Below are 13,811 nucleotides of genomic sequence, written 5' to 3' on the forward strand. Positions count from 1 at the left end.
ACATGATTTTTAAACATCATTATGCCAAACCCACATCATTCAGGACATCAACATAGAAAAGGGACTTACACCATATACAAAATAGGGGCGGCCATCTTGTAATGTTCGCTATGATAACAAAACAAATCATCACCATGCATCGTGATGAAGGAGTAGGCTTACTCCGAAACGCGTCGGCCGGTGTATCAGCAATAAACTGCATCAGTAATTGGGGCCACGGCTCCTGTGTCGTTCTTTCCGGAATTGGGAAAAAGAGGACGCGGGTGAAGCGTGTTGATATATATATATACCTTTTGTGAGAAAAAAGAAAAAAAAAAAAAAAAATATATATATATATATATATATATATATATATATATATATATATATATATATATATATATATATATATATATATATATATATATATATATATATATATATATATATATATATATATATATATATATATATATATATATATATTATATATATATATTTCTTTTTTCTCACAAAAGGTAGCCGCACACAGCAATCCTTCTTAATCCAAAGATTTATTTACCAAACAGAGCCAGTCTGTCAACCGTTGAGTTTCGGCCTTACGGCCTTTATCACGGTAGGGAGACACTACTTTCATCATCCATTTAAGCATTTCCTGTTAAAAGACAACCCCATTGCATTATGGGAGTTGTAGTTATTTGCAACATTCTCCAAAGGACAGACAGCAGATTGTTATTACATATGGTGCTTATGTGGCTTTGCATTGCATATTTTACAGGCATATCATTTTCTTACTTTGCGAAATGCGTTGCTGTGTGCGGCTAAATTTTGTGAGAAAATTGATTCCGTAGCCTGCACCCGCTGCTGAGCGCTCTGGCATCTCTTGACCCCATTGGTTTTGGATATATATATATATATATATATATAATTTGTTTCAGTATTTCTTGTGTATACATATTTTTCATTCTGAACACTCACGGACAACTCCAGCAGATGAAACTGTACAAAAACCTGAAGAGCTCTCACTGATCACATGCCAATTAATCGATCCTGTGTCAATTCCTTCAGTTTAGTTGCACTTCTGAGATTGACTGATTTGTGCTCTAGTAACATATTTTTCTCCGGGAGCGTCTGAGGACATTGTGTTGCTGAGAATATCTTTTTAACTTCATTCCCTCCTGGACAAGCCGAAGCTAAACTGATCAAAGTTCGTGTGGGTCTTTGATGAGGCCTAGTGCTTACGTCCACAGCTCTGTTAAACACGGTTTGATTCCTGATTCACCAACAAGCATGCGATTCCGACATCACATTTGAAGGCCTCGGTCCCAGGGCTTTAAAAAATCCGAACAACAAAAACTGCTATTTGTGCTGTAAAGAATAAACAACTAATGACACCTAATCACGGTGGCCTCCAACTCCCTTCTACCCCTCTCCTGTTCTGTACATTAACTTCCAAAAATAACTAACATTGCCCTTTAAAAGGTCTCCCTGCCAGGATAAATTAATATCTTCAAAGCAGAGAATGTCTCCTGCACTCGTGGACGGGAAGGGAAAACGTCTGCAAAGATGTGAAAGTTGCTCAGGGTTTTGCTGAAAGTATTAGACACTTTGGCAGTGGTCCACCTAGTACTGCTGTCTGTCCTCCAGTGGAGACCAGTGTTTCCATCATAATGGGACCCAGTAGCCCTCCAGCCCGAGCTGCAGATAAATATTCCCATTAAAATAACATGCCTGCCCTCAGGGACGTACCAAGGAGCCAGAAGCACAGCATTAGTCATTGTTATTTTACAAGGTGCTAATATTATTATGCATAGGTATCAAAGGGAGGAGAGGGGGGCTATTACTGTTCCAAAGGAGCAGAAGGTCCAAACACGACGTGTCCAACTAGTGAATCTACACAAAAGTAATTGTGTTGTTCCTGGAGGAAAAAAGGAAAAGCTACAGTCTGGGATTTAATGCCCTCACACACCCTTTCAGGTGAAGCATGACACCTGAAAGGGTGTGTGAGGGCATTAAATCCAACAAAATGGATTCCCAGGGCAACCATCTGGTTTCCCTGCCATAAATCATCTGCATCCCAGACTGTAGCTTTTCCTTTTTTCCTCCAGGAACAACACGATTACTTTTGTGTAGAATATTATTATGCAGGCATCATATGATTAATATCAGTTTCCTGACAGAGAATGATCTTCATATTAAATGCACCAAGTGTTTTCATTGTGTAGGAAACAGTTTTACTAAAATCTGGTGTTGAGACATAGAACTGGTTTGATTTTTAAACAACCATGGTTATCAAAAAATGACAGCAGACAGCAACAAAAACACCAAGCATTGGCATAGCCAATAGGTCTTGCCTTTGGGACCTTATAAGTGTGTAGCTATGCATCACATTATCCTGATTGCGGTGCTGCCAGGAATTGAAGAACTATACAATTTCTACACACTGGGCCATAAAGTGCGATTCAGGAATACATGCTTGCCTCAGGAAACATTTATGGACACATTCCAGGGCTTTTTAATGCACAGACAGAAAGACAAGTGCCTTGATGCAAGTCAACAGCACTATAACATTCTGTGTGCGACTGCATCACCAGAGTATTGAACAGTATATGAAAAAAAACTGTGAAGTACTTTCTGATGGCGGAGACGTAACATCCCTTCTCCGCCAAGCCACGATTCATCAGGCACCCTTCTCCAAAGATTTCCATTCAAAACACTGTGCTTTGAAATTAGAGCTCTAAGAGGAAGAGGACGACAGGAAAAGGCCGCGGGGTGGGCATGCAGCGACATGGGAGGAGGTGGGAGGATGAATACTATTCTCATTTATCAGGAGGAGGGGAAATAATGAATACACAGGGGTGACATCAGTATCACTTAATATCTGCACACCTAAAAACAAAAATATTAGCATGACCTTATGTAATGTAACTGGCACTTTTGTAAGGCGCTTCAATACTTTTGGGTCAGTTGAGTTTGTCACCTATGAATATGCATTCTAAATCAACCAGAGGACTGTCCCCGAGTCAAAACACCAAGGCATATACTTTCAACATACGAGGGGTATCGCAACTTTGTCCACAAACTCCTCCTAATACCATCTGGTCCTAATTTTGTGATGCATCCTTGTTAAAATATAGTCAAATACACTACCATCAAAGACCCACCCAGCAACTAAAGAAATGTGTGGGAAGGAAAGAAAGCACCTCACGGTTGCAACACCAAGGTGGCTGCTGACTGGTACTCACCAGCAAGCCAACTTATCATCATTGGTTGCTTTCATTCCAAGAAGAAGAAAATTAAATGTGTGTGTTTTTGAATAAAGAAAGACCTATACCCAATGAAATTAAACTAAGATAGAGTAAACTCAGCGTGAATGTACTATCTATGCCTGCTGAAATCATGCAGGACCCTTGGACCCCTTGGGAATATAGACAATCCTCAACATTAAAAGTGGATACAGCTTACTGGCTTCCAATGACTTTATTCAATGCTGTAAGTTCTTCCAGATTAAAAAATGGCCCTTACAGAGCCATAATAAATCATTAGCCAACATGTTGTGTTGCCTTACCAAATTTTTGAGCAACTTCTTCAGGGCTAGTGGGGTTTCAAATTTGAAACTTCTCAGGAGGTTCACATCAAACCATTTGGTTGCATCTAACCTGCATACCTGCAACCATAAAAACGAGCAGAACGCGTCCAATGATCGCGTGCTAGCTTAATGACCACCAGAAGGTCCTATGAATATGCCCCAACAAATTAATCTGCCATTTTGTAATGTAACTAGCACTCATGTAAATCTCTCAAACACTTTGGGGTTGTTCTAGTTCACATTATATAAGCGAGCGTCAGAGAAAATGTGACAGGAGTTGCCCAAGCCTTGCCCATAACTGTGCTGCAAGGTTGGGCTGCTTAAGGTCCGGTGACCGAGGCTAACTAAAGCAACAAGCCTGAAAGCGAGAGAGGTTTGGGGGAAATCCTCGCCCTTTGAAGTCAGAGAAAATGAAAAATGCAATTTCAAAAACAGTGTCAGAAGAGTCTGACATTGCATCTCAGTATTTGAACGGGACGGGGACATTAAGTGGCAGGCGCTTAAGCTGAAACACCAAAAATGGGCAAACAGTGACAGAAGCAGGAATCAAAGAAAAAAATAGTCCCCCAAATAAACACATAAACACAGAAGCGTAATGTTACAGTAAATTTGAGGTATGCTCTGAAGAAGGAAACCAAATTGAAACAAAAAGGAGGGACAAAGAGTAAGGATTACCCACTAGCAAGCATTTTTGAACGACAATTGAAAATAAAAAGGCCATGGGTGCACTGTAAGCCCACAGAGTGAATACATCATGTCTTGAAGAGACAGCACACGCGCTACCTAGGTTTGACCTAAAAAGAATACGACAATTGAACAGTAATTGTGAAAATGCATTTTGTTGTTACTGTAAGGGGTGGGCGGCCCCTTCTTCTACATGGAATGTACAGCATGTGTAGCCAGAAACACATTCTGAATGCAGGATAACTTGCTTTGCATGGAACCTGCTTGATGCTTAATTTATGAAAACAAGCATTTGCAGTGCAATAGGTCTCGCATTAGGAAAGTGTGAGCTATTGGTATTGTAAATGACAATTTTTTTTAATACGTGTTGGCTTTGAAAATATATAAATTAATAGCATTGTTATTCACAAAGCCAAAAGCTTACACTTTCCTAATGTGAGTCATATTGGCTATGGCAATGCTTGTTGGTAGCAAGCAAGGACAGTGCTGTTGTGGTGCTGATTGATGATGTGGTTGGGCTGAGTAATGTGGTGGTGTATTAGTGATGTGGTGGTGCCCCTGAGTGATGTGGTGGTGTCCCTGAGTGATGTGGTGGTACCCCTGAGTGGTGCCCCTGAGTGATGTGGTGCCTCTGAGTGATGTGGTGGTGTTCCTGAGTGATGTGGTGTGATGTGGTGGTGTTCCTGAGTGAAGTGGTGGTGTCCCTGAGTGATGTGGTGGTGTCCCTGAGTGATGTGGTGGTGCCCCTGAGTGATGTGGTGGTGCCCCTGAGTGGTGCCCCTGAGTGATGTGGTAGTGTCCCTGAGTGATGTGGTGGTGTTCCTGAGTGATGTAGTGTGTGAGGGTGAGGGTGTGTGGGGTTGTGAGGGGGTGAGGGTGAGTAAGGGTGAGAGGGTTGTGTGGGTGAGGGGTGTGAGGTTGTGAGGGTGAGTGAGGGTGGGTGAGGGAGGGTGTGTGAGGGTGAGGGGGTGTCAGGGTGAGGGAGGGGGAGGGTGACGGGGTGAGGTGATGGGGGTGAGGGTGTGTGAGGGTGAGGGTGTGTGATGGTGAAGGGGTATGTGAGGGTGAGGAGGGGTGAGGGTCAGAAGTAAATGGTGGCAGGGCAGACATCATAAGACAGAGGAAAGAGACTGTGTGGTGACTGCTTGGGTCAGTTTCAGAATCAGGAGGGGCAGAGTCCGCACAGTCTGCGAGGGATCAACGTGTCTAAAGGCAAAGCATAGCAGATGTAGCATTGCAGCTAGCAAGTCAAGTGTTTTCAAGCTATGTGCTTAGAGAGATGGCAACACAGCAACAGCATTTGAGGAGCAATACTACTGTAAACAAACACTGTAGGCTTTCACTTTCGTCCAGAAACAAGCTCCCGGCATTGCTGTGGCGGGGGGTGGGGGTGGGAGAGGCAGGGGAGCGGCAGCCTTTGAAGTCTGATGCCAAGGCACAGACAAATGGTGGTGCGCAATGTGCATGCGGGGGGGGGCAGGGGTGCAGCAGCCTTTGAAGTCTGATGCCGAGGCACAGACAAATGTTGGTGTGTTATCTGGCTGCCATTATGTGTGCACGCGCATAGATCACATGAACTGTATGCTATCCGCAGCTGTTTTGGTAGACTGTTCTTTTCTGCTTACTATAATCTCTAGACCTAAAAAGGAATAATTAAAATAAATATAGGAGTCTGCTGTGGTCACTGACAAGTAGCGGGGGTGCCGAATGCCAAGGAAGCCTTGTCTTGATTCCACCTTATGCCTCTTTCTTCCACCACGCTGCACTTCCTGTCTCTTTATCTCACTGTGATTGGTCCTCCCTTCTCTTTCCGTTTTCACTGTTTTGCTTTCTTAGTCTTCCTCCTTCTTTCCCCAAGTGCTTCCATTCTTTTCCTTCTCTGTGTCAAAGTCTAAAGATGATAAATAAGTCTTGGATCCTAAATATGAATACCAATGGTGCTCTCCTGCAAATACTGGCACACGTTTTTTATTGGTATTACCACTTGTCTTGGTGGCCGATTTCAGAAAATGCACAATGTCAAATTACTACCAGGGAGAGAGAAGAAAATTGTTAACAACTGCAGAATTCCCCAACGTTTGCATTCCCATGTGTGAAATTTTGAAAGGGGAAACCAGTTACCCAAAAATCATAAGGAAACAATTTACACCTCTGCGACAGCAGGATATATTTCTCTAAAAGTAAACCTTGGAAATGTAAGCACAGATGTAGGCATAAGACATACAGCCTGGCATAGCGTCAATTGATTTCATCACTAGCGCTTGAAGAATTAATCCCAGGTGAATGTGTGTAGTCTGGGACCACTTTACCCTGGGTTCCCTTATGTCTCCCCCAACTCTTGTGAGGGTTGTCCAGCCCACTTTTAGAGAGGAGTGGGTAGGTACGCTGGCCTATCATGCTGTGCATGGTTCTTAGATGTTTAACAGTTCAGGAAACAGCAAATCAAAACTTTAATAAACCTGAACAGCACGACATTGTGTTAGGCAGTGGGATTACCCCCTTTACAGGTTGCATTTACCACCTCAGCAATGGTTTATTTCACTTTTTATGTCGTGATAAAAACCGCATCACTTGATCATGAGAAACCAGTGACTTTTCACAACTGAGAAAAATCCAAACCAATTGAAACTAAAACCAGAATGATGATTCCTTCTGCTCACTGATTATATTATCTTCTTTCTTCCAGTTCCTTGGCCTAGTCCCTCAATTTCCCCAAATTATCAATAGAGTATGTTTCTACCCCTTTAATCCAGTCATCCCTGGGTTGACATTCTGTTTTTTTGCTGCAAGCATTAGGTTGTGGGGGGCCTTTTCCCTCCATTATTACCCTAGCAGTTTCACATAAATGTTAAAAAAAAGTCATGTCTTAAATCTTGGTAAACAACTACTTTCATAACAAAAATAGAAGGTAAGAGAGGAGGTGCCAGGCAGAACACTCCTACATCAAATATTTAGGTCAGCAAGGCTATTCTCATTTCTTCTATACACAAGTTTAAGGGCAGCCCCTTGCTACCTTTAACCATTGGTTTGAAACATTGTAACATCTTTGATCTGTGCAGATGAGTGTCCGCCTATTGGTTGCCCTGCCACAGGTCTTATTAGGTTTATCCTTCAACCCCCATGGCATGGTTCCAATGGAATTCATGAAGGACTGTTTTACATCTGAAAAATGCACTGTTACCAGATGTTATTGCATTGAATTATTTATCTGATTCATTCATTGCAATTAAAAAAAAAACATAATTCTTTTTATTTTTCCTACTGCAAGAAGACACTTCGGTTTGATTTATAGCAACACAAATTCATTGTCTGGGTCGCCCAAAGGTTTTCTACTGATGATTTCTATTAAAAGCACCTTTATCGCCCACAATAACTAGATTGAAATAACTGGTCGCTTATAAGATTCGGCGGGTCCAACAGCTCCTTGCTCCTAGCACTGGGCTGCCGCTGAGATAGAAAATGTCAGCGTCTCTGGCAGCTTCAACGAAACCAATGTCAGGCTTCCAGCTGAAAATGCAAGCCAGACCTATAGGCTTTGGTATTGCATGTTCAATGCTGAGAGTAAAACAGGAGGGTGCCAGATATGATGTGATCTGTAAAGATCCAAATCTGGTACTGGCCACTGGAAGGGAAGGCTTGGTGAGGTGTGCAGGGGAATAACACATTTGTTGTATATCAGTTTAAGAATACTCCAAATCTGCAAAACTTGTTTCAAACACTGTTCAACCAATGAAAATATTCAACTTCTGCTTCATGTTTTTGGTGCTTTTTGGGGGTTTATGGACTTGAAGACCCTTAAGATAGGCTCAGCAGGAGCATTGTGCCTACAACCCTACCTTCACTTATGTAAATTCTGTCATCTACAGTTAAAATCAGTGCACTGTGGAATATGCACGCTCAAAGCTGCCTTTTTCACGACCAATGGAATACCTCTGCTTGTATGTTGCACGTGAACCATCTTGGTTTTTAGCTCTCTCCTAGGCAGCGCTTGTGCTGTCTCTTTGAGACACGCTGTAATCAGGATATGGGCATAAAGCTCTGTCCACTTTCCGCCCATCTTTTTAACTGGCTCCTGTCCCTATCCTTTGTAAATGGTGGCTTCTCATTGGTCAATAGGTTTAGTAATCCCTCCTTAGTACTGCCTTGTCTCTCCTTGTAACCTCCCATGAGGACACCCCCTGTTACATTTGTTGTTACTCCCTAGGTTTTAATGACAGCCTCAAGGCACTATATTCTTAAAAGGCTTCGGGCACGACACAAACTTGGTCCTATGCTTGGCTGGCAGTGGTTACTTCACTCACTAGAATATCTCACATTTATATGAGATCATCTATAAATTTCCCTTCATCAGCTCCACACAGAGCACAACGTTATCCGAAATTAATGTAATCATCCTTTTGCCACATTTCAAAGCTACTAATTGCCTATATGGACGTAGCTATTTGAATGTACTCGTAGCACTGTCTTGCATGCAATGCATTATGGGTTGGGTGGAGTTAACATATCTTCTGCAGGGTGCAGTACCGTATGTGTCCAAAAGAGGTCCACTTTTGGCCACATATGGTACTGAACCCTGCAACATGGCTAGGTAAAAAACATTGCCATTTATAATGCCAATAACTGCAATTTTGTAGACATGCAGGGCTGGTGCCATGCTCACTAGGAACCTCTAGGAGCAGCTTGCAGTACTGCACCAAGACATGCAGTGCTGGTGTCTTGCTCACTTGCGACTTACAGGAGCAGCTTGCGGTGCTGCACCGAAACATGCTGTGCTGGTGCCTATCGCACTAGGGACCTCTGGGAGCAGCTTGTGGAAATGCACTGAGACATACAATGCTGGTTCCTGGCTCACTGCGCAAGCATTTGCAATGCACTACGTCTTGCATTACTGAAAGTATGAGCTATTGGCATTGCATTATTATTTGCAACGCCAATACCGCAAACTATCAGTAATGAGAGAACCTGTTGCATTGCAAATGCTTTTATATTTAAGTCTGGGATCAGCACCCACATGATTGTGGTTGAATGATTTTATTAATCTTGATAGCATCATGTGTCTATTGTGTATTATTTTGTGGCACAGGGAGATATCTTATTAGCATTTCTTCTTTTGCTTTGCCAGTAGATTATAGCCCTTCATAGCTGTTGAGTGTCTTTCCAGAACCCTGTGGTACGGAAATTACTATTGTCGTGATTTCTTGTCGTTGTTAGGAATATCAGTGTGTTTACACTGTCAAAATTAAATATTTGTTGTCTGATTATGCTGTCAGGTAAAAGCGCCCTTAAAGTGTTCAGTACAACAGTAGAAAACCATTGATGGATATTCAAATATTTCCAAATGTTTAATTTTGATTGTAGGAATTTATACATTGGAAACCACAAATGAGTACCTGCATTTGCATTATCCAACTAAATATTATTTATGGGTTCATCAGATTCAAAAACAGCACGAATGAACATACATACAGTGTAGCTATAAAAAAGTCCCTCTAAGATTTTCAGCAGTGTATGTATAGTGGTGATAAATGTGGTTCATAATTTCCAGGGACTTTTTCATCAAACACTGCCAAACTAAAAGCTTTTATTGCTGTAATGCTTTTTCATATTGTCTCTAGATTAGCGCTGAACCAGTCGGGGACGTGCGAGGCACAGTCGTGTGAAGATGATTCCCTATTGAGGAAATATTTACCATTTTGTCCCTTAAGGTTTCCATCAAATTCAAGTCGCTGGGGGATTTGGCTTCGCCTGTATTTCATTTTTATTATTTTAATGGCGTGTGTCAAAGTAGGCGCTTCTGCTACAACTTCTGGCGCTTTCAGGGGATTACAGGAAACTGTCACTTATCTCCTACGCTGCGTCAGTAGCAAACAGCTATCAATATTCACTCTCAGAATGCACTTTGTAAACATGCCTATTATGAAGACAGAGTTCTTGCCTTTGCTTCCTTCGGAAACAAGCGTTGGAAAGGCGCTGTGACAGGGCCGCCTGCCTCGTTTAGTAGCGGTACCCTTCACGCGTGCATTTTTACAAAATGACGTAGGCCCTTTGTTTTCTTTCAATGTGAGGATCCTTGTTGGATTGGTAAGTTAAACATGAAAAAAGTAATGCAAAATAATTTTTTCTCTGTCTTTGAGGAGCGGGTGGGGTAAAGCAATATGGTGGACAGGGGGCGTAAAAGCAGCATGCAGGCTCCAGTAGGGCTAGCAATACGGATTGCAATAAAGTGACATGGGGGAAAGAGGAATGTGGAGTGTGGGAGTGAAAGAGAAGCACAGGGTCTAGAAAGGGGAAACCACATTTACAACGTGCCCCTAAGCACGCGTGTCGTTTCCCCAGAAGCTGAACAATGCTTGCCATAACCACGCGTATGCCTTACGCGTATGCCTAAACCGCGCATAGGCATGGGTAAGGCAGTCGATGGTCTTGCTGTGTGAGCGGATGGGCAGGGAGAGGAACCGGAAGGATTGTAGCAGGAAGGACAAGGACGCGGCTTGGTAAATTGGGCTGAGGCCAGGGGTAGATGGGGTAAGTTTTAGGTGTGGGGGCTGACTTTAGGGCTCAGTATGGGGGGCTGGGGTTGGCGTAGTGTTTGGGGCAGTGGGCTAAATTTTAGGATTCAGGGCAGGGGGGAAGGGACAATTTTCAGGGCTGTGGCAGTTTTGAGGGCTCAGGGCGGGGGTGCTGGGGTCAGGGTCATTTTTGGGGGCTTGGGGACAGGTTTTATGGCTCAGGGTAGGGAGTAGGGGTCGTTTAAAGGATGGGGGCCGGTAGATTACAATGCAGGAGAGCCACATTTTCGAGCTCAGACCAAGGGGGGCTGGGTTGGGATCTTTACCACACTTATACCTTTACCAGTCATGCCTTAACAACGAAATTCATTGTAAAGCATGTGTGGTAAGGGCGTGCGCGGCAAAGACGCAGCCGTTGTAAAGATAGCCTGATTAAGGCATGCTTGGTTTAGGCATGCATGGTTGTCATACAACCGCTAGAAAGGTGTGCAGAGTTGTTCTGGAAAACACATGGGCGAGAAAACAACATAAGGGGGGAGAAGCACATAAAGTCAAGCATTACACAGGGCTGGGTGGGAGAGAAGCACACCAGTGAGAGAGAGCAGCACAGAGCGTGGCAGAGAGGGCAGTTCAGCAGTCCACGAGAGACAGCTTGAAAACACATGCACTCTTGTGGTGTGCTTAACCAAAAAGAAAAAAAATATGTTTCAAAACTGTGCTGTGGATTGACACATGTAATGCGTTTGTGCTCCATCACAGGGACATACACAATAATAGGAAGTAAAGTCCTCACAAGCCGACAAATAGAAAAGAAGCAAATGAGAGTTACAATAAAGCCAACCAGTGGTAAGCAATAGGAGGCTCTACGCCCACTGTAACCTGAAAATTGGGATTTTACCTAAGCATGGGCGGAAAATCCGTTTCGCTCGCGGATTTTGCGGATTTTCGGTAAATTCGCAATCCGCGAGATTCGCGAATCTCCCGCAAAATCTGCAAATCCGCGAGCAGCGGATTTTGCTCGCACTGTTCGCGTGAGTTCGCGGCTTCCCAGTACATTTTCGCGCCCCGCGAATAAGAGCTAAATTGCAGAAATACGATCTTAGCAAAACTGAAACTACTTACCAGGTTCAAAAGTTCAGGCTCATCATTAGTAGCCATTTCCTGTAGTGCTTCCTGAGGGGCCCCTCCAGAGTTCAGTTGCCTACTTGCAACTATTATGTGACCCTGCTCTGAACCTCAGAATAGTTACACATATGCCACAAAGGTCCTGAATTACAGCTAAGGGAGACAAGCAGGAGCCAGGCTGGAAGTTCAAATCCATTAATCAGCCCCTAATTCATTATTGTCAGTTGGGGCAGGGCAGGTGTTGTAACTAATTTTGCAACAATGAAAGCACTTAGCAAGTGCAAAAGATCACTAATCAGGAAGCACTAAGGAAGCAGGTGCCAGCTAAAAAAATATTCTGTGACACATTAATCAGCCCCAAATTAATTCAGGTCACTTGAGGCAGGGAAGGTGTGCTTTGCTTTGCCACAATAATGTACACTGACTGGACAACCAGAGGGTGCTGTGATGAAACAGAGGGTAGCATGGGTGGGCCAGAGGGTGGCATGAGTAGTCAGAGAGTGGCAGTGGTGACAGAGAGTGGCAGTGATGAAGAAGAGTGTCCCAAACAGGCTGGACACGTAGAAACAACAAGTTCGCAAAACTTGCGACCCGACAGGTAAGTTCGCGTTTGCGAAATTGTACAAAACCCTCGCGAACTGGCAAAAACCCGCGCGAACACACACAAAAAAAAAATCCGCGAGAATTCGCGGATTTTGCGAATTGCGAGTTCGCAAATCCGCAAAATTCGCGAACGCGAGATTCGCAAAATTCGCCCATGCTTAATTTTACCCAACAGACAGCTCTTTTTGTCTGGTAGTTGAGACCTTAAAAGGAAAATCCACTCATTTACGTTATAGCTCTGCAATACCAAAGAAATGATGTAACAGGTGTGTAATCTGCACAAACCAAAAGTTCTCCCAAGTTACCCACTGCTTTATAGCTAAAACCGAGGTAATATTAAAGATCTAAATGCTGCACATTAGGGTGTAAACTATTTGTATATCACACTAATTCACTTTTTATAACAAGATAAATTAATCTATTCAGAAATGTAAAAAAAATCTAAAAACATAAAAAAATATACACACAGTGAGATCTACATATATTATTTTTTGTAAAGACCAACAGTAGAATAGAAGACACATTATGTAGCTTCAAATTCCACCTTGGAAAAGACCTGCTTAATCTGCCCGCCACTCCCTGGCAAGTCTCTGTTTGAAAGACTGGAAGATCTGCAAATGCCCCAACCATGTACATTAAATATTTTGTGTAGCGCATTCATCACTCTTCTGAGAACGGCACTAAAAACCTTGTCAGCAACCAAGGACATTTTGACTTTACAACAAAACACACAATCGATAAGCAGTTGCAACTTATGGCGAGCCGAAGCCTCAAACATATTTGCCATTGCCCTTGTCAAATCTTTATAAGTTAAGGTTTTGAAGATTACGGATGGGCCTATTCGACGCAGCGGTAGGTTGCCTAGAAATGGAAACACGTTCTTGACAAAAATTTTTGCCACTTCAAAGGCATCTTGAGCAGTGGCCACCGCTGTTTGCACCACTCATTGCCACTGTATTTACACAACTACTAACCATCACACTGAAGTGTGACAATTCAAACTCTTTGAGGCCGCCGAAGCTTTAACCCCGTGCATGCTGATGACAGCCTTCATCCGTCATGCGTTACGGCGCTCGTGTGCTGATGACGGCTTTGGGCTGTCATAAACCCGCCCACTCGCGATTTTGCTGCACAGGCGCGGAATCGCGGCAGCATGCAAGGGGTTAAGAATGGCTTGGGTGGCAGGTATTAGTTGTTTTGAATGTATATTAAATTAACAAACAACTGTTTCTCTGCTCATCTTTAAGTTACACAAGCAGCTGTCATAATTGGAGGTTCTGACAATTAAGTGCCAGTACCTGCAATTAAGTGCTGCATCAGAG

The 13,811-nt window shown here is 43.1% G+C and overlaps 1 protein-coding gene across 2 annotated transcripts in view; it reads left to right on the forward strand.

Moving 5' to 3' along the window:
- The window catches only part of PHF2 (PHD finger protein 2), a 444,998-nt gene that overhangs the window by 75,121 nt on the left and 356,066 nt on the right, over positions 1 to 13,811 (forward strand). The window lies entirely within an intron of this gene.

The sequence above is a fragment of the Lissotriton vulgaris genome, chromosome 9 (genome assembly GCF_964263255.1).
Source record: "Lissotriton vulgaris chromosome 9, aLisVul1.2, whole genome shotgun sequence".
In the NCBI taxonomy this organism is placed as follows: Eukaryota; Metazoa; Chordata; class Amphibia; order Caudata; family Salamandridae; genus Lissotriton; species Lissotriton vulgaris.